Source organism: Neoarius graeffei, chromosome 4 (assembly GCF_027579695.1).
Source record: "Neoarius graeffei isolate fNeoGra1 chromosome 4, fNeoGra1.pri, whole genome shotgun sequence".
Classification (NCBI taxonomy): Eukaryota; Metazoa; Chordata; class Actinopteri; order Siluriformes; family Ariidae; genus Neoarius; species Neoarius graeffei.
Genome location: NC_083572.1, coordinates 113,806,580 through 113,830,385, shown reverse-complemented (window position 1 = coordinate 113,830,385; position 23,806 = coordinate 113,806,580). Strand labels below are relative to the sequence as shown.

Sequence of the window (23,806 nt, the reverse complement as noted above, 5' to 3'; positions counted from 1 at the left end):
CTTTCAGGGGTCAGTTAATATCGGAGAGTTCGAAACACCAACGCAACTTAAGTTGATTGGCTCATCTACTTTTTACTGTTTTTATTAACTGGTCTTTTGACATGTTATTAGTGTGAACTCATAGCAGCTCTGATGTTAAATGCAAAGCTTCAATGCAGAACGTGAATCTTTTTTCCTATTATATGACATGATTTCTTTCCATGTGGTTCCAGCGCACGAATCAGGAGCTTCAGGTGAAGGAGGCCGAGGAACGAGGTGAAGCGGCAATGAAGGAGGCGAAACTCCGTATACAGGAGCTCGAGGAGGCTCTTCAGAGAGCTAAACATGACATGGCCTGACAAGTGCGCGAGTACCAGTCACTCATGAACATCAAACTGGCCCTGGACATTGAGATCGCCACCTACAGGAAACTGCTGGAGGGAGAGGAAAGCAGGTAGGATGGAGCATGTGGCCTTCTCAGCATGTTCTGTTTAATCAGAAAATTATCAATACAATTTAAAGCTCTGTTTATATTTTTATTTAGTTATGATCACTTTTGCACAGATGCTTATTTGATTCATAGATGCATAGGTTTATTTATCTGAATACATTGCACTGATTATCATTTTATTCTCTCTTACTGGCATTGTTATATCATTTGTATGCTGTGGGATGCTTTCAGTTTTCCACCATTGATCAGATATACTGGGGAGTGGAATGATATGAAAAGTTGACAGTGACAAGTGACCATTCAGGCACAACAAGAAGCTATGATTACAGGGATAAGTGGAAAAAGCAACAGTATGATAAATGATATTTGAAAACACGTTACGTATGACATGGTCCATGTGATCAGCTCAAATGGTTCCTCAGACCAATCATGACACGTGTGGTCTGACATCTCTTCGGTTCCACACTTTACTTCCTACCTGCAGTTTATTCTCATTTACTACTACTAAGACTTTATTTCTAGAATGCACTTATATACAGTACTCTAAGGCACTTTCCAATAAAATTGAAGGGAGAAGAAAAAAAAACTTGTACAAAATTCCTAAAAACCATCAAATATATCATATGAGCCATTCCACTGAATCGGTGCCATTTCCGTCCCTAGAAAGTTATATGTATAAATGCACATAAAAATGTACTTTAAAATACATTTCCTTATTACGCAGATTGTCCTGCACATTGATCCAATTTCAAATTTAAGATATATAATTGTAAGGATTAATAAAAACTACCTAAAACACTGAAAAATAGCGTGTTACCTGTCCCTGAACTCTAACTTTATACTTAACTATGAAATATTATGATTAAAATCCTTCAGAAACAGTATTTCTTTTGCACTGTTGTGTGACTCCATATCCTATCCATGGTTTAAATATATTTTTTTCATAAGAAATCCACAATATCTTAGTTAAAATACACATTTTAGTCGTGTCCCTGGGTTTTCACTCAGTCCTGTTACCCAAACATATTACCCCATCTGACAAATCTGGAACATTCCATAAATCATATGCTCAACAGGAAGTTACATCAGTCATGCCTTCTGAAGGCCATGGGAAGACCAAAAGTTAGTTCTCTCATTTATTTTTCTGTATATTTGATGATTTTTTTTTGACTGATAAGGTCAATGTCAACATACTGTCCTGTTACTTAAATTATTTCTTAGATATTTGTTTATTTTAAAAATACAGATTTTTGGTAAATCACTAGAATGTGCTAAGTGTGGTCATGCTATTAGCGATGACGCCATGTGGCTTAATTCCATGTATTAGCTAATCCTAGGCTAAAAACTCAGTCATGTTACTTTCAGTCCTGTTACTCATATAAAGAGTATGCAGCCATCTTTGACTTCCAAACCTTGTAAAAAAAAAAAAAACGTAGCCTGAGGTTGACCAATACACATTTTGAATAGTTAAATATGTGTGTTATTATAATCGGTGTTGAAAAGATATAACAAATTAAGTTTAATTTGGGAGTGGTACAACAAGCAAATGGCACCCATTCGGTGGAATGCCCCATATGTATTATATAATAATTAAATTATTATTTACTACATAAAAATATTTTGAGTCCTTTTTTAAATGACTTTTTAAAATCACCTAATTTTTTTTCTTTAAATGATGCATCGGTTTCTGTTAAGTCATTCCAGAGTTTTGGAGACGAGAAACTAAATGTTCTTCCCCCAAATTATTTCTTCTTTACACTTGGAATATTAAGAGAGTTCTTCCCATCCCCTCTTGTTCCTTTGTCGGGATGCTTGTGAATCAGTTCTGTAAGGTAGAAAAGAGCAATACCATGAATGCACTTAAAGGTCAGCAATAGAATCTTGAACTCTATCCTTCTTCTGATTGGTAGCCAGTGCAGTTTGTGCATAATGGGAGTGATATGATCATACTTTCGGGTTCCTGTTATTAACCTTGCGGCAGTCCTCTGGACAGATGATAAGCTCTTAAGGGTACAATCTGGTAAACCAAAAAAGATAGCATTACAATAGTCCAGTTTTGATGTAATAATTGAGTGGACCATGATCTTAGCAGCATCTTCCGTAATGCACCTTCTGATCTTAAACAAGTTTTGAAGCTTGTAGAAACCTCCTTTTGCCACATTGCGAATGTGATTTTTAAGGCATGTATTACTGTCAAGCACCACACCAAGGAGAGTAGTTGAGTTTGATGTCAAAAGAGATTCAGTTCCTATCTTAAATGGAGGGAAATCGATGTCGGGCCTTTGAGCGCCATTCAAAACAATGATCTCAGATTTCTCATCATTTAATTTAAGCTTGTTGTAGGTCATCCATGATCTAATGTCATTAATGAGTAATTCTATCTTTGATGCAGTCATCAAGTAGTTGTTTCTCTTAAAAGCAATGTACAGTTGGGAATCATCAGCGTACAAGTGAAAATCAACTCCATGTTGACGAGCCAAATCCCCAAGAGGCAGCATATATAACGTAAACAGCTTTGGGCCCAACACCTGAGCCCTGTGGCATGCCATATCTCAGATGTTTAAGCTCAGAAAACTCTCCACCAACTGCAACTCTGAACTTCCTTTCCAACAGATAAGAGTCAAACCATTGGAGGCACTTGCCAGTGATACCCAACCGATGTTCGAGTCGGTGCAAAAGAATACCATGGTCAATGGTATCAAAGGCAGAGCTGATATCCAAACAGACCAACAGTACAGCCTTGTCATCTAACGCGAGTAAAATGTCATTATGAAGACAGACCCAAGCAGTTTCAGTAGAATGATGTTTATAAGCAGTCTGCATCTTTTCATCCAAGTCGTTAATCTGTATATGTTTCGAGATCTGATTGTCAATAACTTTCTCGATCAGCTTTGATATAAAGGGAAGATTAGATACTGGCCTGAAATTCTTCAGAACCTCCGGGTTCAATGATGGTTTCTTCAAAATTGGTGTTAAAATAGCTTCTTTAAAGAGAGCTGGCATGGTAGCTTCATTCAATGACATTAATTATTATTATAATTATTATTAGCCTTGGTAATAACTGGCAAGAGTGACAAATGCTGCTTCAAAATACGTGTTGGTATAAGATAAAGTCTGCATGATTTGTTATTGGCTGATTGTATAATTTGCTTTACATCGTCTTGACTGATGAATGTGAAATTTTCCAGCTTGGCAATACAACAGTTCTCATCAGGAACCAAGGTGGATGAACAAGCATTACTGAATCCAGCACAAATCCCATCGATCTTCTCCATAAAGAAAGTTGCAAATCTATTTGCTAACTCAGTTGAAGAGTCATGCACTGGAAGCCGAGTTTCAGCGTTATGATGAAGCAACTTATTAAGCACGTTAAAGACGGCCTGCTGATCTCCAGCACATGACTGAATTTTGTCATTGTAAAACTCAGTGTTCTTTAAACCGCTTGGCATCCTCAGCTGATTTCATACGTCTGTAGATCCATTTCAAGATTCCTTTTCTCCCGCTTTTGCAACTGCAAGTCAGATGTAAACCATTCTGCATGGGGATGTGATATTATTTTCTGTTGCTTGATGGGGGCCTGTTTAACAGCAAGATCTTGGAACAACTCATTGTAGCCAGTGATTAGGTCATTAACAGAGCTGTATGAGTCCAACTTAGCAGTAATTTCAGTCAAATCCTGCCCAAACTTGTCTGCATCAATGTCCTTCCACTTCCTGTAAGTAACACTTTTCACAGTAGACTTTGCTTTTGCTGTGTTGATAGAAGCTTGTATCAAACAACGATCAGATATTCAAGCAGGAAAAACATCAATATCTCTAACAAGGAAGGAATTTTGTCTTGTCAGGAGATCCAGAGTATGGTTTGATCTGTGTGTTGAGCCTGACACGTATTGTACCAAATTGAAAGTGTCCAGAAGATGAGTAAAATCACAAGCATTGCGATCAGCCGTATTGTCAACGTGAAAGTTAAAGTCACCTAGGATAAGCATTTCAGCAGGTAGTAGAACTAAATGCTTAAGAAAGAGAACTCGTTGAAAAACTGCGCAACAGTCAGACCGTTGGCTGTAGAGGGTGGAGGACGATAGATGACAATTATTCTGGTTCACGAAGATGTTTTAAAAGATTTTAAAAGACGTTCAGTGTATTCGAATGAAGCACAGTCTCAATCTCTAGAGACACTGCGAACATCAAGGCAATTCTTGTACAAAATGCCAACTCCACCACCTCGTTGACCATTATCACGAGGAATGTGTGACATTTTATATCCTCTTGGACATAAGTCACCAACGATTTGGTTAGCTAATGTTTCATTACGGGGCAGCCAGGTTTCAGTTATCGCTACTAGATCACAACCATGTTCCACGACATGATCTTTTACTCTAATACCATTTTTGTTCAGCTAATGACTATTCACTAATGCTACAAGTAGAATTTCCTCGTTTAGCGTCGATTTAGCCGGTGGTGGATTCAGTTGAATCTGCACTAATTTATTTTGATTCACACCTCTTTGATGTTGAAATGGCCTCTGCTCATGTAGCGTAACAATAGGATGTATATTGTTTCTACTAGCAATTTCTCTTCACCTTCAAACCAGCTCTTTTTCCTCTACGATTACTAGCAAACAGCTTAAACCAGGACACACTTAATGTAGACATTGAAGAGAGACCAGAATGGGGCTGTAGTGACTCTTGGACAAGGCTTGAATAATTAAAACCATAGGTACAATCAGGCATGATTAGATGACCAGACCAAAAAAATTATTTCTTCCAAAAGTATCCAAAATTTAAAATACTCCACCATCCAAGAAAGGAAAAATAAATAAGTTTTGAAAATATAACCTCAAATCAGCTAAAAAAAAAAAAAAAGATATAGCTGCCATGAAAAATAAGAAAAAAGCTGGAGCAGTCGAGTTCATACAGCCATAATGGCGCTTACAAGTTTAACAAAAAAAATAATTTGCTGTTCGATTTAGTGTTGTAGTCAAGACCACCTAAACTGAAAGCAAGTCATGACCAAAATCAAGACTTTGAGGGCTTGAGGTCAAATCAAGACCAGGGCGAGACCAGTGTGTCTGGAGGAGGGGTGACAGCCATTAACAGGAAGAAAAAAATTTTTAATTAGCAATGAGTCACGTTATTCTTTGTTTGCAACTATGTGACCAAAACTGCTTGCGGCATTGACCGCTGCCATGTTGGAGGATATACAATATACTATATATACAGGGTGTCCAAAAATATTACTCACTCTTTAAATTATGAGGAGTCAAAATGTGAGTAGTTTTTTTTTTTTTTTTGGGACACCCTGTATAGAGACACAGTGGTAAGAGTACAGACTGGAAGATATCCTCCATGTTGGAGGATATACAATCAAATAATATAGTGTCTGTAAACAGTGTTCTAAGTGATAAGATAACTTATTCGACTTATTTTAACTCACTCGATGGCTTTTCCAAGAGTTACATTTAGAAGCTTGTAGTCATTTCTCAGATCTGTTTAAAAACAATCATTTTGACTGCTTCAAAAGATCGGTATCTAACACATTATATAACATATATTTAGTGATAAACGAGCCCTCACCGGGTGACGAGGCTGCAGGGTGTGAGGTAGTGGATTGACATGAATCTTGTTCAATTGACTCTGTGATCATTTGGGAAGATTCTTCAATAATTTTGCATTTCTTTCTGCACTCTGTAAGCCGAGCATTTCGAGCTACTGCTTTAGTACCATCTTTGATTTTGTTGTGGCCTGTATTTTGTGTTGGAGTCCCGTCTGGATCCGTAAACTTGAAAAGATCAGCTGGTTTCCCTAATGGACAGAAAAAGCAAAATAAAAGCAGCAGTATCAAAAATTACATACAGCTGTTTTTAAAATGAAATAATTTGTATTTGATTGTTGGCTCACACACTCAATGATCATGACTTTGACACATTTGACAGCGGTCAGTTTCGACACGACCAGGGTATTAAACGATTCAGTATTTCTTATATGGCAGCACGGTGGTGTAGTGGTTAGCACTGTCACCTCGCAGCAAGGTTCTGGGTTCGAACCCAGCGGCCAACGAGGGCCTTTCTGTGTGGAGTTTGCGTGTTCTCCCCATGTCTGCATGGGTTTCCTCCCACAGTCCAAAGATATGCATATTAGGTTAATTGGTGGCTCTAAATTGACCATGAGTGTGAATGGTTGTGTGTGTGTGTCAGCCCTGCAATGAGCTGGCGACTTGTCCAGGGTGTACCCTGCCTCTTGCCAGTGGTCAGCTGGGATAGGCTCCAGCTTGCCCTGCGACCCCACAAGGATAAGCGGTTACAGATCAAACAAACAATATTTCTTATATATTACGATCTTTCATTAATAACTTGTTTGTAGCACTTACCATTGATAAAATGTTCACTGCAGACTCCATGTGGTTTTGCTTTCTCATGGCTTAGATCAGCCCAGTTTATGTTGGACAGTCAGTGACGTCTACGCTCCGTGGACAACTTTTTTTTTTTTTTTTTTTTCTCCTTGATTTATTTATAATTGCTGGAATTCTAAAGAACATAAGTCCCCTTGTCTCAAATAGAGTTGTGCCCACATCCACTTACAACACAGAGTCGGCATAGCAAAGAAACTAAAGGAATTCTTGAGCATAACAACCTCTCGGGTATATCTTCTATAGTAAATGTGCACCATGTGAGTTTGTGTATATCCTCCAACATGGCCCACTTCCGGTTCAAAGCCTCATCCGTAATTAGCTATGATGTCATGTGCAAACGAAGAACAGGTTGCATTTGAAGCAGGAAGTTTTACATCCAATTTGTCACAGTAATGATGTTAACAAATAAATCAGACAATGTACAGGTAATTTACTGAAATCCCCATAGCTGTGGTCTTGATTGGTCTTGAAATAAAATCGAGTGTTTATATTCAAGACCGAGTAAAAATGCGGTGGATTCTGAGACGAGGCCGAGACCTTCAAAAAGTTGTCTTGAGACCAGTCTCCAGTTCTACAACAGTAGTCTGATTTGCAAAAATGCAATACAAACTTATCATCATGGTTTTATTTTGTCATATATACTGTATGACTTTTCATTAAATGCCTTTAAAGACATTCCAAAGAAAAATAAAGCTTGGAAGGAAGTAGTAGAGATCACCAATTGCTCATCTAAATCTACCAATGAAGCTAATTATATAAATCAAGCAACCAATTTCCACACTGGTTAGAGCATTGTTTACTCTGTTTTACCAGTAAGAGTTAATGTACAGCCACAATTATTTTCATCTGAAATAAAAACAAAATTGTGGACAGGCCATGCCTGTGACAGTAGCGGTTGTTACACACTCAGAAGAGACAAAGTACAAGTGATATGAGCAACCTGAAACTTGTTAGTCTGAATTTAGGGTTAATCATTATTTCAAGTCTTGAATATTATACTTTAAAAATGTGTTATTAAAAAAATAAACTACTTTCCCCACAGATTGGTGCGTAGAGTCAAGTCGGTCAGTATCTCCAGACAGACCTGTGAGTGTCAGTGTATATTTCTCTCTAAACCTCTTTGTGCTGTTTAAACTTGATATTTTTGTGATATTAAATTGTGATATCACTTTCACGTTTTCTCTCAGTGATAGCTTAAACAGCCTCATCTGCTGGACAGCATCATCATCATGTCCCCCATTGCTTGTGGTGCTGGTATAAGCAATGAGAGGGCTTTCATTCACACCAATTCAACCCCTACAGTCCTGGTCTTAAGAGCAAGACAGGGTCTCCACAAGACTGGGAAGAAGAACCGAAGACCTAAAGAAATGATCATATTCAACACGTGGATAATAAAATCAATACATTCCTACCTGGAATTTTTACTTTCCATATAGTATTTCCAAGTAATAAATGATCTCTCAAAGCAGGGTGTCCAAATTATGGCCTGCTGGATTTGTGGTCCATAAGAATATGTATTTCTATAAGACAGTTATCATCAATTCAGGATATTTTCTATTCTGTCTGCAGGAAATCTTTCAATTTCATGTAACATTTTAATATGGAAATAATCCTGGTGATGTAATCCATATGTAAATGAGTATATAATGTAATTTAGTAACTTTTTAAGCACTCATTAGCTACTTAGGCTATGGTCACACTACAGCTCGTGGTGCTTTGCATTGGGTTATGGATGAAAATTAAATGTTTGATGGTGATGCTTCCCCGAGCTTCAGGAAGTATTTCCAAACCCATCTCCAAGTACTTGCTGCTTAGTTTGCTGACGCAAACATCACCACCAATTTTCAATGCATGCATTGAAGTTTTTTGTGATGTTTTTGGCTACTCATGAGGCAGAGACACACCAAAAAACAACTTGTGCAGCTTGAAGTACATTAATTGTGCATCGCACGATTGGTGGTGATGCTACCAATTTCTCTTCAAGTATTCGCAAACCCATCACAAGCTGTAGTGTGACCATAGCCTTACACCGGCACAAAAAATGTCTTACAAAAAATGACTGAAGTGAAGATTCCTGTATGTCTTCTTGGTGTGAAACAATAAAGTGGAAGCTGGTTAAAACTATGGCAATGTTAGCAAACTGGGTAATATTAGTTACTTATGATTAATTTAGTATAAAGTCCTATTTGGATTTGATTAGTTTATTAGAGGGACTTCTGTAATAATCATTTTACATGTCTTCTTAATGATGATCATCTTACCTCCAGATGGCAATAAAGGTCCCACAGGAAATCCGAGTTTCTAGGATGAATGAGATCAAGCCTGTATTTCAGATCACGATCAAGACAGCTGCAGTAGAAACCACAGTGCATGTATATACAGTGGTTTACGGTAACTAGTTGTGGTTGTCCATCAGCTCGACAGTGACCTTTCCCATCTTGTCTCTTGTGTGCTCTATGACGCCGTAGCCCTGTTCTAGCTTGGAAGGACCTCTGGCAGATACGGTATTGCAGCTGTAGGGCGTGTGATGATTTGTGGTATTCTGCTCCAGACCACAGGTGACAGTATTGTCGTATCGGCAGACAGGAGTTAGGACAGTAAGAATGTAGTAGAAGAAGAACATGTAGAATAAAGCATGGAAGTACAATGTTAAGTTAAACCTTCTTGTTAATAAATTAAGAAAATGCAAGAAATCTCATCTCATTATCTCTAGCCGCTTTATCCTTCTACAGGGTCGCAGGCAAGCTGGAGCCTATCCCAGCTGACTACGGGCGAAAGGCGGGGTACACCCTGGACAAGTCGCCAGGTCATCACAGGGCTGACACATAGACACAGACAACCATTCACACTCACATTCACACCTACGCTCAATTTAGAGTCACCAGTTAACCTAACCTGCATGTCTTTGGACTGTGGGGGAAACCGGAGCACCCGGAGGAAACCCACGCGGACACGGGGAGAACATGCAAACTCCGCACAGAAAGGCCCTCGCCGGCCACGGGGCTCGAACCCAGGACCTTCTTGCTGTGAGGCGACAGCGCTAACCACTACACCACCGTGCCGCCCAAAATGCAAGAAATGAAGTTCTTTATTGAAGAGAACAAAACATGGTACCAGGAGTAAAACTACTGCGAACACAGAATCTGAAGAGTGAAGCAGATTGTGACGAGCGACATGATGGACGGACTGAAGCCGCTGGAGCACCTGACGTTGACCGGGAATGTCGACAGCAATTGGCGCACTTTCAAGCAGCAGTTTCGACTGTACATGGAGGCTGCTAGAAAGGTAGCATTACTGCTCACAATAGCTGGTCTGCAAGCCGTGAAAGTAATACTTTCATTTTTGATGAGGAGGGTGACACTTACAAAACTGGATAAAGTACTAAGGAAGTTTGAGGCTCACTGCCCTCCAATGAAAAATGAGATATATGAAAGATGTGTGTTCCGCTCTAGAATGCAGCAGCAAGGAGAGAGTTTTGATAGTTTTCTGACGGACCTGAAAATAAAAGCACAGCCATGCAACTTTGGAACACTGAGGGACTCTATGATAAGGGACCAAATAGTGTTCGGCATAGAAGATAAAAAGATTAGAGAAAGACTGCTAAGGGACGCAGAGCTGATATTAGAAGGAGCCATCAAGGTTTGCCATGCAAGTGAATTGTGCCAAAAACATGTAAAGACATTTGGTGAAACTGGAGCTGTTAAGGTGAATATTAAAGAAAGCATGGATGTTAATGCAATCTCCAGACTGGAAAATGCATGTCACAGTGTGCACAGCAAACAGAACATGGACACATTCACCTGCAAGAGGTGTGGCACAAAGCATAAACCAAAACAATGTCCTGCCTTTGGTAAGCAATGCAACAATTGTCAGGGCAAGAACCACTTTGCTAAACAGTGTTTTTCAAAAAGAAAAGCACAGAGGAAAATCTGTGAATGTTGTGGAGGACACTGATTTGAGTGACACATTCTTTGTCAGCATGTTGAACTGTGAGAATAAACCAAAGGAGAAGATACATGCTGTTAAAGAAGATAAATGGTTAGCACCACTGCAAATAAATGGAACTATAGTCACACTGAAATTAGATACTGGTGCAAAAGCAAATCTAATCAGCATGTCTGATATTAAAGCAATGAAAGAAAGACCAAAAATACAAAGAAAAACACTCGCACTGAAGGACTATAATAGACAGAACATTGAGTGTTTAGGCACCTGCATGCTGAAAGTCACTGTAAAGAACAAAGTGCACCATCAACTTTTCTCAGTTGTTCCTGAAGGACTTGATTCACTGCTTGGTGATGAAGCCTGTGAAGAAATGGGGCTTGTGAAAAGAGTATATCAAATCAACACTGATGTGACTGTCTCACCTGACTCTGTTGACACCATAGTACAAAACTTTTCAGATGTCTTCAAAGGTTTTGGTGTACTGCCATTCACATACAAGATACAGCTCAAAGAAAATGCTCAACCAGTTGTGCATGCTGTAAGAAGAGTTCCAGTAGCATTGAGAGACAGTCTAAAGAAAGAATTAGAACAAATGACCACACTTGATGTGATAAGAAAGATTGAAGAACCAACAGATTGGGTAAATTCAATGGTCTGCACGAAGAAAAAGACTGGAGAGTTGCGAATATGCATAGATCCAAAAGATCTGAATGAAAACATCAAGCATGAACACTATCAAATTCCTAAACATGAAGAGATTACCAGTGAGATGACAGGCACCAGATACTTTTCAAAGCTCAATGCATCACAAGGGTTTTGGCAACTTAAGCTGGATGAAGGTAGCACCAAATACTGCACTTTCAACACGCCTTTTGGTAGATATTGTTTCCAGAGATTACCTTTTGGAATTGTATCCGCCTCAGAAATATTTCACAGAGCAATGGAGCACATCATTGAAGGCCTGGATGGAGTGAGAGCCTATGTGGATGACATTATTGTATGGGGAGCCACACTTCAGCAGCATAATCAGAGACTTGAAAGAGTGCTGGAGCAAATACAAAAGAATGGACATAAGCTCAATAAGGGCAAATGCCAGTTTGCTGCACAGGAAATTGTTTTTCTTGATGACAAGCTCTCAGCACAAGGAATACAACCTGATCAAGAGAAGATCAATGCAATACTCAACATGCCTCGACCAACAGACAAGGCAGGCATGCTACGCATAACGGGAATGGTAAACTTCATAGGAAAATTCATTCCCAATCTGTCAGCATCATGCATCCGTGAACTCCTGCACAAGAAAATGACTTCAAGTGGACATCAAACCATGAAAATGAGTGGCAAAAACTCAAAAATACACTGACCACTGCACCTGTACTGACATTCTTTGATCCAACAAAGAGGATTAAAGTGTCTACAGATGCATCAAAGAATGGAATCGGTGGAGTGCTTCTGCAGGCTGAAGGTGAGCATTGGAAACCAGTAGCATACACATCCAGATCCAGAACAGAGACTGAGTGTAGATATGCCCAAATAGAAAAAGAATGCCTAGGATTGGTCTTTGGCCTAGAAAAGTTTCACAGTTACATATATGGCCTTCCCCCCTTCACTGTAGAGACTGACCATCGCCCACTAGTTGCCACCATTAAAAAGAATCTCAATGAGATGTCGCCTAGAATACAGCAAATGATGATGAAAATGCAAAGATATGACTTTGAACTTGTCTACACACCTGGAAAACACCTGATCCTTGCAGATGCACTGTCAAGAGCACCCACAAAGGACAGTGTGAGCACAACTGAGGATGACGTTCAAGCACGTCAACATGGTGTCTGTTACACTCCCTGTGTCAGACACAAAAAACAGACAGATTGCTGAAGCAACAGCGAGAGACACAGAACTGCAATGTCATTGAAAACATGTGGAATGGATGGGCTACAGGATCCTGTCTGCAGTTCTACCACATAAGAGGTGAGGTGAGCAGGGTGAATAGACTGTTGTTAAAACAAAATAGGATTGTTATCCCACTAGAGTTAAGACAGGACATACTGCAGAGGATTCATGAAGGGCACCTTGGTATTGAAAAATGTAAAAGAAGGGTGAGAGAGGCAGTGTTCTGGCCAGGAATAAACAAAGACATTGACAAAATGATTAGCAGATGTGAAACATGCCAGAAATACAGGAACAAGCAAACTAAAGAGCCCATGACTGTAACAGATGTGCCAGTAGCACCATGGCACAAAGTAAGAATGGACTTGTTTATCTTAAAGGAAAGGACTATTTAGTAGTCATTGACTATTACTCAAATTATCCTGAAATGGCATTACTGTCAAGCACTTCTTCTAGCTGTGCCATAACACATGCAAAATCAATCTTCGCCAGACATGGCATTCCGCATACAGTAATGAGTGACAATGGACCATGCTTCAACAGCAAAGAGTGGCAAGACTTTGCAAAAGCTTATGATTTCAACCACATAAAAAAAGCTGAGAAAGGAGTTCACATTCTCAAGCAACTCCTAAAAAAGGCATCTGACAGCAACTTAGATCCTTACCTTGCTTTACTCAGCTACAGAGCATCACCTTTGGAGTGTGGGTTATCTCCTGCTGAACTACTCATGAAAAGGAAGCTCAGGACAACACTACCACGCTGCTCAAAGCAAAAGAAACATACTAAGCTGGAACAAAAGCTAAAACAACAAAAGATTAAACAAAAGACTTTTCTGTGACAGAACAGGGGGCGGCACGGTGGTGTAGTGGTTAGCGGTGTCGCCTCACAGCAAGAAGGTCCTGGGTTCAAGCCCCGGGGCTGGCAAGGGCCTTTCTGTGTGGAGTTTGCATGTTCTCCCCGTGTCCGCGTGGGTTTCCTCCGGGTGCTCCGGTTTCCCCCACAGTCCAAAGACATGCAGGTTAGGTTAACTGGTGACTCTAAATTGAGCGTAGGTGTGAATGTGAGTGTGAATGGTTGTCTGTGTCTATGTGTCAGCCCTGTGATGACCTGGCGACTTGTCCAGGGTGTACCCCGCCTTTCACCCGTAGTGAGCTGGGATAGGCTCCAGATTGCCTGCGACCCTGTAGAAGGATAAAGCGGCTAGAGATAATGAGATGAGATGAGATGAGATGAGATGACAGAACAGTTAAGCAGCTTCCACCACTGTCAAGGGATGACCAAGTCCGGATTGAAAGTTGTGAAGGATGGATGACCAAAGCCACTGTGAAGGATGGATGACCAAAGCCACTGTTCTTCAAGAAGTTGCTCCACAATCCTACACAGTGAGAACAAAAGAAGGACAGTTTATCAGATGGAATTGGCACAGTCTTCTAAAAACTCCAGAGACTGTTACAGCCCAAAAGCTCAGTAATGTGCAGTTGGAATCCATCTCTTCACCGTCGAAAAACTGTGACACAGATGTGCATACTCCAAATGAAATGGTCATGAGAAGATCTGCAAGAACAATTAAAAAGCCTGATAGACTGAATCTCATCTCATCTCATCTCATTATCTCTAGCCGCTTTATCCTTCTACAGGGTCACAGGCAAGCTGGATCCTATCCCAGCTGACTACGGGCGAAAGGCGGGGTACACCCTGGACAAGTTGCCAGGTCATCACAGGGCTGACACATAGACACAGACAACCTAGACTGAATCTGTGATGCTAAAAAAAAAAGCTTTTGGTTAATGAGCACGTGAATGATACTTTTGTTTCATGTTTTGATTATTATTTAAGTTTACAGTCCTGCAGATCTGATCGAGTTATACTGCTTTGCTAATGATTTGGCATTGTGAAGTATACGAATGTAATAAGCTGTAACTGAAATAAGTTTAGCAGAATGTTAGTTAAGAAAAGACTGACACCAGTAATATGTTCATTGACCTGTTGAGTTTTCACTTCAAGGAAAGGGGATGCGATGATTTGTGGTATTCTGCTCCAGACCACAGGTGTCAGTATTGTTGTATCGGCAGACAGGAGTTAGGACAGTAAGAATGTAGTAGAAGAAGAACATGTAGAATACAGCATGGAAGTACGATGTTAATTTAAACCTTCTTGTTAATAAATTAAGAAAATGCAAGAAATGAAGTCCTTTATTGAAGAGAACAAAACATTGCTGGTGGGATCTTGATGCTGTTGGTATCTTGCCATTTGAATGCAGTTTCTCCTCTTGCATACTCTAGTTTCAGAACCCCTTGTTTGACGATCTGTCGCCAAGTTAGCCGGTCTTCGGCAAGATCTTCCAATTAGCGTGGGTCAATATTGTATGATTTAAGGGTTCTTTTCAGGTGGTCTTTGTAATGTTTTTTTTTCTGTTTGTTGGCTGATCGGGTGCTTTCTGCGAGTTCACTGAACAGTACTTTCTTAGGGAGACAATTATCTGCCATCCTGATTGCATGTCCCACACATCTGAGAGACTGTCCCATGATCTGCGCCTCTATACTGTCACACTTTGTTCTTTGTAAGATCTCATCATGTGGTATTCTGTCCTTCCAAGTTACTCTCAAGATTCTTTAGAGGCTATGGATGTGAAAAGCCTCCAGCGCTTTTTATGCCGCCTGTATGGGGTCCAGGTTTCGCATCCATATAGCAGTGTAGAGACACAAACTGCTTAGTAAACAGCTACTTTGGTGTGGACTTTGAGGTCATGGTTGAGAAAGACTCTATGCTTGAGGCATCCAAATGTTGTTGAGGAGAGTTGGATATGGTTAGTTGCTTCTCTGTCAGTTGTTCCATTTTATGATATTATGCTTCTGTAGTGGGATGAATGGGCGGAGCTCCTGGTAATGGCGATTGTGGGCCAATGGGTATGCTGGGAGCTTATATATAAGGATATGGAGATCTGGCCCAGGAAAAAAACGCCTTCGTTTCCTGGTCCTACCTTGGCTCCCCATATACCTGTTTCCACCTGATCGCCGGTAAGATTTCCTGTTTGTTTGATGCCCGTTGTTCTTTGTCGTGGCTTATTCCTCGCATTGTGGGTAATGTGTTCTACTTTCTGCAGCCTCCGTTGGTGAGCTATGTTAATACCTTGCTGCACGTCTGAGTCTGTATAGCCTGTACCGGTAGGTTCCCGTTCAGTTTATTTATGTTGGCAGCTTGTTCCGTGTTTATTGTAACCAAGAAACTTTCTACAGTATTAAAGAATCGTGACTGAACCTGTGGAATTCGGCATCGCAAGCAACTTGATACTGCTCCCCCGGTATGTAGCTTGATAGAGCATTAGAATGAACTTGTTGTTTCACCTATTTTTTTTATTAACGTGACATTTTATGATGTATTTTAGGAATCGTGGGCATACATGACATTCATTGGGGTGCCTTTTGCTGTTTTGCTTGGCCCTGATTTTGCGTGATTGGCCTGACGGCGAACAGAGTTTTGGCTGTATGTCAGCTGCAATTGTGTGGCGTTGCTGTTCTGTTCGCGTTGTGTGTGATTGTCTGTGAGAGTGAAAGAGTGTCTGTATTTGTAATTTATCTTTGTTATATTCTGTTTTCTGTTGGCCTACTTTGTGTGGGCTAATTGTTTTGTGTGTCTTCTTTTCCTTTGTGTACTGGTGGGAGGATTTTTGCCAACTACCCTGGATCACCAGTATACCCTTTTCGGTAACACTTTACATTATGGATCGCTAATAAGGTGGTAATTCTATGGTAATTGTGATGTAATTTCATGGTAATATTGCCTTTGTAACCGCTTATTACAGGTAATTTCCATGCAATTTTCAGTGTAATTACTCTGCAGTTTCTAGGTAATAGCGATGCAAACAGCTTTCATTAAGGTGGTAATTTCTATGGTAATTTTGATGTAATTTCATGGTAATATTCTTTGTAACTGCTTATATCGAGTAATTTCCATGCAATTTCCAGTGCAATTACTCTGCAGTTTCTAGGTAATAGCAATGTAAACAGCTTTCATTTCAAGTATAATAAAATGGTAATTATTTGAAATTAATCTGTAGTTATTAAAATGATGAGTCCAGGATTTACTTGTTGTTTTTGTTTACTTACCTGAAAAACAAGGAGGTAATTTCCAGGAAAATACACAGCATCAGGGCCGTAATATGCATTATCACTTGTTTCCACTCAATTACTTAGTTATTACCAAGAAAGAGACAAATCAAGTCATTGTAGTAGTAAGATGGTAAAAAAAAATACATTATTTGCCTGTAACTACACTAGAACAAGTTTAGTAATTTCATGGAAACTACATGCTATCAGAGCTGTAAAATGCACTATTGCCTCTTCCTACTTAATTTCCTAGCTGTGTTGATAAACCCATCAATTATCCTTATGACATTTTTAGTGTTGTTTTTGTTTAATTACCTGAAAAACAAGGAGGTAATTTCCAGGAAAATACACAGCATCAGGGCTGTAAAATGCATTATCACTTATTTCCACTCAATTACTTAGTTATTACACCTCTGATCTGAAATAGTTACCGTGCACTGACATCCAAAACACAAACACATTTTGAGCACAACCTTTATTACTTTATTAATAGTAAGTAATTGAACATTTTAAAATGTTTGGTGTAAACCTACCAAAACATTAATTATAGCCCTATCAATCTAAACCAGTACTTGTGAGAAATACATATGGAACACATCAGGATCTTGCTGGAGTCCAGTAGCAAGCATGGATCACACCACATACTGATAGATTGCTGCAGCTGCATAAAATATATTTGTAACCCATATAACTTTATACACACACACACACACACACACACACACACACACACACACACACACACACACAGAGTTGCCAAATTGTCTTTCAGGAAACCTGTCCCAATTACACAAACAGGTACATGGGTGACTTGTTACAGATGAAATTAGCCCTGGTGGACCTGTAATACAAACATTTAGACATGGTAAAAAAAATAATAAAATCAAAAGAAAGTACAGAAGGTAATACTGATACACTCTCTGATTCACACTCTATATGTGTATCTAATGTCTTCGATGAGCTGGCCAAGAGCTCCATTTTTGTTTTTCTTGGCCAACCAATAATCCCACTCAATAAATGACAAACATTCTTTAAGTTTCTGCTCAGTCATGTTGGCCCTGAAGTGATACACATCATTTTTTATATTTCACCATGCTCTTTCAATGTGTTGTGTGTGTGCACCTGTTGTGGGATGTATGAAAAAACGGCGGTGGTTCACTTGATCGTGAATGTATCCATTTTGTTGAAGTCGTCTATATGCAGGCCAAGAATCTGAAAGGACGTCGCTCCCAGGTCTCACATAACGTTGAATAATAGGCATGAGGCGATGCTGTGTTCTGCGTTTCACAAACTTCAACACAGGGCGTCTACGCTGGCCTTTCACCTCCAGTAAGCCAAACACCCATCCGTGCCTCCTCCAGCTTGCACCAAAGCGTCCATGTCCATACTAGAAATTTGGAAACACACTGTTACAAAAGTCTAGATATTACAATATTTTAAATACATACTGTACCTAAAGGTAATACAATAAGATGTTTAATTAGTACGTACGTACCATTACACATTTGAACTGAATGATACAGTATTTACCCCTACTCTTACCTTTCTCTTGTGGCAGAATTTTACTTTCATCAATAACAACGAAACTATTTCATCCTCCAATTCTCCTACCAGTCCTCCTTTCCAAACGCCTAACTGAACTGGTGCACACGCCTCTCAGTTTTGCTGACATCTTTGTCAGACTACGGCTACTCAGGGCAACATTTTCATCAATCAGATCAATCTGCCGTTGTCTGAGGCCCTGTGAAAACCTAAAAAAAGCCAAAAAGCCAAAGTCAGCTTCAAGACATATTTAGCACAAATACACTTTATTCATTTTTATTGTAGGCTGCATATTTCGCAAGGAATCAAGTAAGGGAAGTGTACCCATTAAGCCCATGTACCCTTTAAGCCCACTTTCAACTTTGAGGTCAATTTAAAAAGGGTCCATTACTTCATCCAATTAAATGGTTTGCTTACTGCCACAATGATTTTTATTGCATACAAATCACTTTTTTAATAGATGATTTTTACTGTATGAGCTAGCACATAGGCTACTTAAATGTCTAAAACCCCACTGAACACTTCTGGGGCATCCTCAATAGAATAGAATGCCTTTTATTGCCACTATTCACATGTAGGCTACAATTTACACGATACACATTCAACATACTGGGCTATTTACAAAAAGGTATATAGCCTATATATAACAAAAGGTGTGTATATATATATATATATATATATATATATATATATATATATATATATATATATATATATATATAATCAAATCAAGTTTATTTGTATAGCACTTTTAACAATAAACATTGTCGCAAAGCAGCTTTACAGAATTTGAACGACTTAAAACATGAGCTAATTTTATCCCTAATCTATCCCCAATGAGCAAGCCTGTGGCGACGGTGGCAAGGAAAAACTCTCTCAGACGACATGAGGAAGAAACCTCGAGAGGAACCAGACTCAAAAGGGAACCCATCCCCATTTGGGCAACAACAGACAGCCTGACTATAATATTAACAGTTTTAACAGGTATAACCCTCAACTGTCCTCATGGGGCCGTCCTTCACAGGAGCGGTGTGATAAAACTCCGACCAGACACAGGGCACCAGGATGGATCAAGCAGGTCCGAGGGGCAGAAGAGGCCAGCATCTCAATCCCAGGATAAACATGTAACTCAGAGGGACAGATTGGGGGGGGGGAAGAGAGAGAGAAAGAAAACACGTTGTTAGGTATGCCCTAAAAATGACAAGTATTAAATCTGTGTGGTAGGCTCACAGAGACGAGAGTCTTTACATCAGGCATAACACACAACAATGGCATGTTAATATGGTAAAATATATCATGACCTGCTCTGGCTGGATGCTTGATTGGGTGATGGGAGCACACTCCTCAGCAATGATGAGATGCAGATGGGACCCTTAGGGCTGGCCAAGACAATCATCCAGTTACATTTCACCGGGTCTGGGACATGCGACAGAATGTCTGACGGCCGATTCCCTGCAGGCTACGATAGCCAGTCGAGGTCTCCACCCTCTCCACCAAAAGATTTCCTGTTGACTCCATGTAACTCAGAGGGACAGATTTGGGGTGTGGGGGGAGGGAAAGAAAACACAGGTGGTTAGGTATGCCCAATGTCACCTGAATAAGTAGGAACAGTATACATATTGCACCGAGTACAAGCAGGGACTCCGGCAACTAACTATGACAGCATAACTAAAAGGAGAGAGCCAGAAGGTAACACAGGCATGAGGGAGACCCGGGACATAAAGCAGCAGCCACTACACCGTCAACAAACTCGAGTGAGCAAGCGAGTGGGGACTGACAGCATCCATACATCCCAGTTTACCAAAACACTCTGTCTGAGGACCCTCCAGATCTACTCCTTTACCTCATAAACACCATTAACAAAAGGCTTGACTAAACAGATATGTTTTCAGCCGAGACTTAAACACTGAGACTGTGTCTGATTCCCGAACATTACTTGGAAGGCTGTTCCATAACAGTGGGGCTTTGTAAGAAAAGGCTCCGCCCCCTGATGTAGCCTTCACTATACGAGGTACCAGCAGATAGCCTGCACCTTTTGATCTAAGTAGGCGTGGCGGGTCATAGAGGAGCAGAAGTTCACTCAGGTACTGTGATGTGAGACCATTTAGTGCTTTAAAGGTCAATAGTAGTATTTTATAATCAATACGAAATTTGATTGGGAGCCAATGCAGTGTGGATAAGACAGGCGTGATGTGGTCATATTTTCTAGTTCTAGTAAGGACTCTTGCTGCTGCATTTTGAACTAACTGGAGCTTGTTTATGCACTTATTGGAACATCCAGACAGTAAGGCATTACAATAATCCAACCTGGAGGGAACGAAAGCATGGACTAGTTTTTCTGCATCATGCAATGACATTAAATTTCTTATCTTTGCAATATTTCTGAGATGAAAGAAAGCTATCTGGGTGATGTTATCAATGTAAGTTTCGAATGAAAGACTGGGGTCAATAATCACTTCGAGGTCTTTTACTGCTGCATGTGAAGAAACAGAAAGGTCATCCAGAGTTACTGTGGAATCAGAAAACTTACTTCTAGCTGTATGTGGTCCTAGTACAAGTACTTCAGTCTTGTCAGAGTTAAGAAGAAGGAAATTTATTTATATATATATATATATATATATATATATATATATATATATATATATATATGGGGCAACAATCAGCCACCTGCTCTACATGGATGACATCAAGCTGTATGCCAGGAACGAGCGAGAAATAGACTCGCTGATCCACACCACCCGGATCTACAGCGATGACATAGGGATGTCATTCGGATTGGACAAGTGTGGCCGGATGGTCTCAAAGAGAGGCAAAATGATCCGGACTGAAGGGATTGACCTACCAGAGGGCAACATAGGTGATATCCAAGACAGCTACAAGTACCTTGGCATCCCACAGGCTAATGGAAACCATGAAGAGGCCACAAGGAAGTCAACCACAGCCAAATACCTCCAGAGAGTAAGGCAGGTCCTGAAAAGTCAGCTGAATGGTAAAAACAAGGTCCGAGCCATCAACATGTACGCACTACCAGTCATCAGATACCCCGCTGGTATCATAAACTGGCCAAAGGAGGAGATAGAAGCCACAGATATCAAGACTAGAAAGCTCCTCACCATGCATGGAGGGTTCCACCCCAAGTCCAGCACCCTGAGACTATACACTAAGCGGAAAGAGGGAGGCCGAGGGCTAGTGAGCGTCAAGACCACGGTCCAGGATGAAACATCGAAAATCCAAGAATACATCAGAAAGATGGCCCCAAAGGATGAACTGCTAAGTGAATGTCTCAGGCAGCAGAACCCTGAAGAGAGTGCAGAGGAGGAGGAGGAACAGACAACCTGGAGAGACAAACCCCTACATGGCATGTACCACCGTCAGATAGAGGAAGTGGCTGATATCAAGAAATCCTACCAGTGGCTGGATAATGCAGGACTGACAGACAGCACAGAGGCACTAATCATGGCAGCACAAGAACAGGCCATAAGCACAAGAGCCATAGAGGCCAGGATCTACCAGAGTAGATCAGACCCAAGATGCAGACTGTGCAAAGAAGCCCCTGAAACAGTCCAGCACATAGTAGCAGGGTGTAAGATGCTAGCTGGATCAGCGTACATGGAGAGGCACAACCAAGTGGCTGGGATAGTATACAGGAACATCTGCAACCAGTATGGAATAGAAATACCCAAGTCCCAATGGGCCATACCACAGAAGGTGGCTGAGAACAACAGGGCCAAGATTCTGTGGGACTTCAGCTTCCAGACTGACAAACAGATCCTGGCTAACCAACCGGACATAGTGGTGGTGGACAAAGAGAAGAAGAGGGTGGTGGTGATAGATGTGGCGATCCCAGCTGACGCCAACATCAGGAAGAAGGAACATGAGAAACTTGAGAAGTATCAAGGGTTGAAAGAGCAGCTGGAACGGATGTGGAAGGTCAAGGGTTGCGTGGTCCCCGTGGTAGTGGGGGCACTTGGGGCAGTAACCCCCAAACTGGGAGAGTGGCTCCAGCAAATCCCAGGAACAACATCTGAAGCCTCAGTCCAGAAGAGCGCAGTCCTAGGAACATCAAAGATACTGCGCAGAACCCTCAAACTCCCAGGCCTCTGGTAGAGGACCCGAGCTTGAGGATGACATGGATACCACCCCCCCCACCCCCCACCCCCCACCCCCGCCGGGGGTGAGAAGGAGATTTTTATATATATATATATATATATATATATATATATATATATATATATATATATATATATATATATATATATGGGATATTTACATCACAGTATAGAAGAATAGCTGATAAACTTACTTTTTCTACTTTAAAACTATGATAACAACATGTTTAGATCCTAAGAGCCAGATTAACAACCACACATTGCAAATCTAATATTGGAGGGGCTGGTAAGACACTTATAGGTGACTTCAGTGGCTGCACTCATCTCTGTGAAGGGTGTTTTCACCCAGGTTGTCTTCCTGTTGTAATTACTTGGCTTTCCTACAATGTATGACTAACAATAAAACCATTTAATATAATATTTCACTTAAATATGTTTAAGACCTAATTGTGAAAAAAAAAAAAAAACATGCTTACAACAGCACCAGGACCATTTTTTTCCCCTTTTTGGCAATGGGGGAATGGGAAGGGGTTGAAAAAAATATGGTTATGATCACATATTTGTTGTAATACCTAGATATAGGGGGTGTCTCACATTACTCCCCCCCCCCCCCCCCCCCCCCCCCGACTCCTTTTGATTGTACCAAAGAGTCAAATCTTCGGTGCTGTCCCATGAAAAGATATAATTTAGCCTAATATCAAGGGTTTACTTTTCTGAGAGGTATAGCGCTCAATATTGAGTGATTCCCTGCTTGGTTTGTGCTTTGAAACTTTAAAGGATCACCTACCTGAGCATGAATGTTAGCCAAGCAGATAATTTCATGTGTGATCTTGAGAAGATGGATTTGTCTCTCACTGATTTCGAGATGAATTTCTTATGTCTTCGACATATCCTAGGCACACAAAAAAGTTGTAAACAGCTTTACTGTAATGCAGTAAAACGTACGCCTACCTAAATCAGGCTGTAATGCAATAGTAACCTTAAGTCTTACCATTTATATCCGTCTTTGACATTACTCCTTTTCAGTTTCATTTTCCGTCCACACAAACGGCATCGCTTTTTTCTGGCTAATAATTTCTGTTTCTGCATCCAGCAAATAATTTTTTTATTGCTCTTTCTAAGACCGTCCACGAGCCTTCTGGTGAGGGACATTGTCACTCTTGCCAAACGTTTGGTTTTCTACCATGCACTGGTCATTCGACGAGCAAACAAAGAACCACAGAGCGCGCGCAGGAAGCAAGTCGGCACCAGTTCAGTGAAGTTCCGAAAAGGTAAGGAGGAAAACTTTCTACGAAGGACGGATGTAATGAAGCCACGTTTCGAATTCGACTCAATAATTCTGTTTGTATTCTGCCTTAGAACAATTGAAGGATC

The 23,806-nt window shown here is 40.5% G+C and overlaps 1 pseudogene; it reads left to right on the top strand.

Moving 5' to 3' along the window:
* Positions 1-9,048, top strand: part of LOC132885516 (intermediate filament protein ON3-like) — a 43,862-nt pseudogene extending 34,814 nt beyond the window's left edge.
* Positions 9,049-23,806: the final 14,758 nt, after the last annotated feature.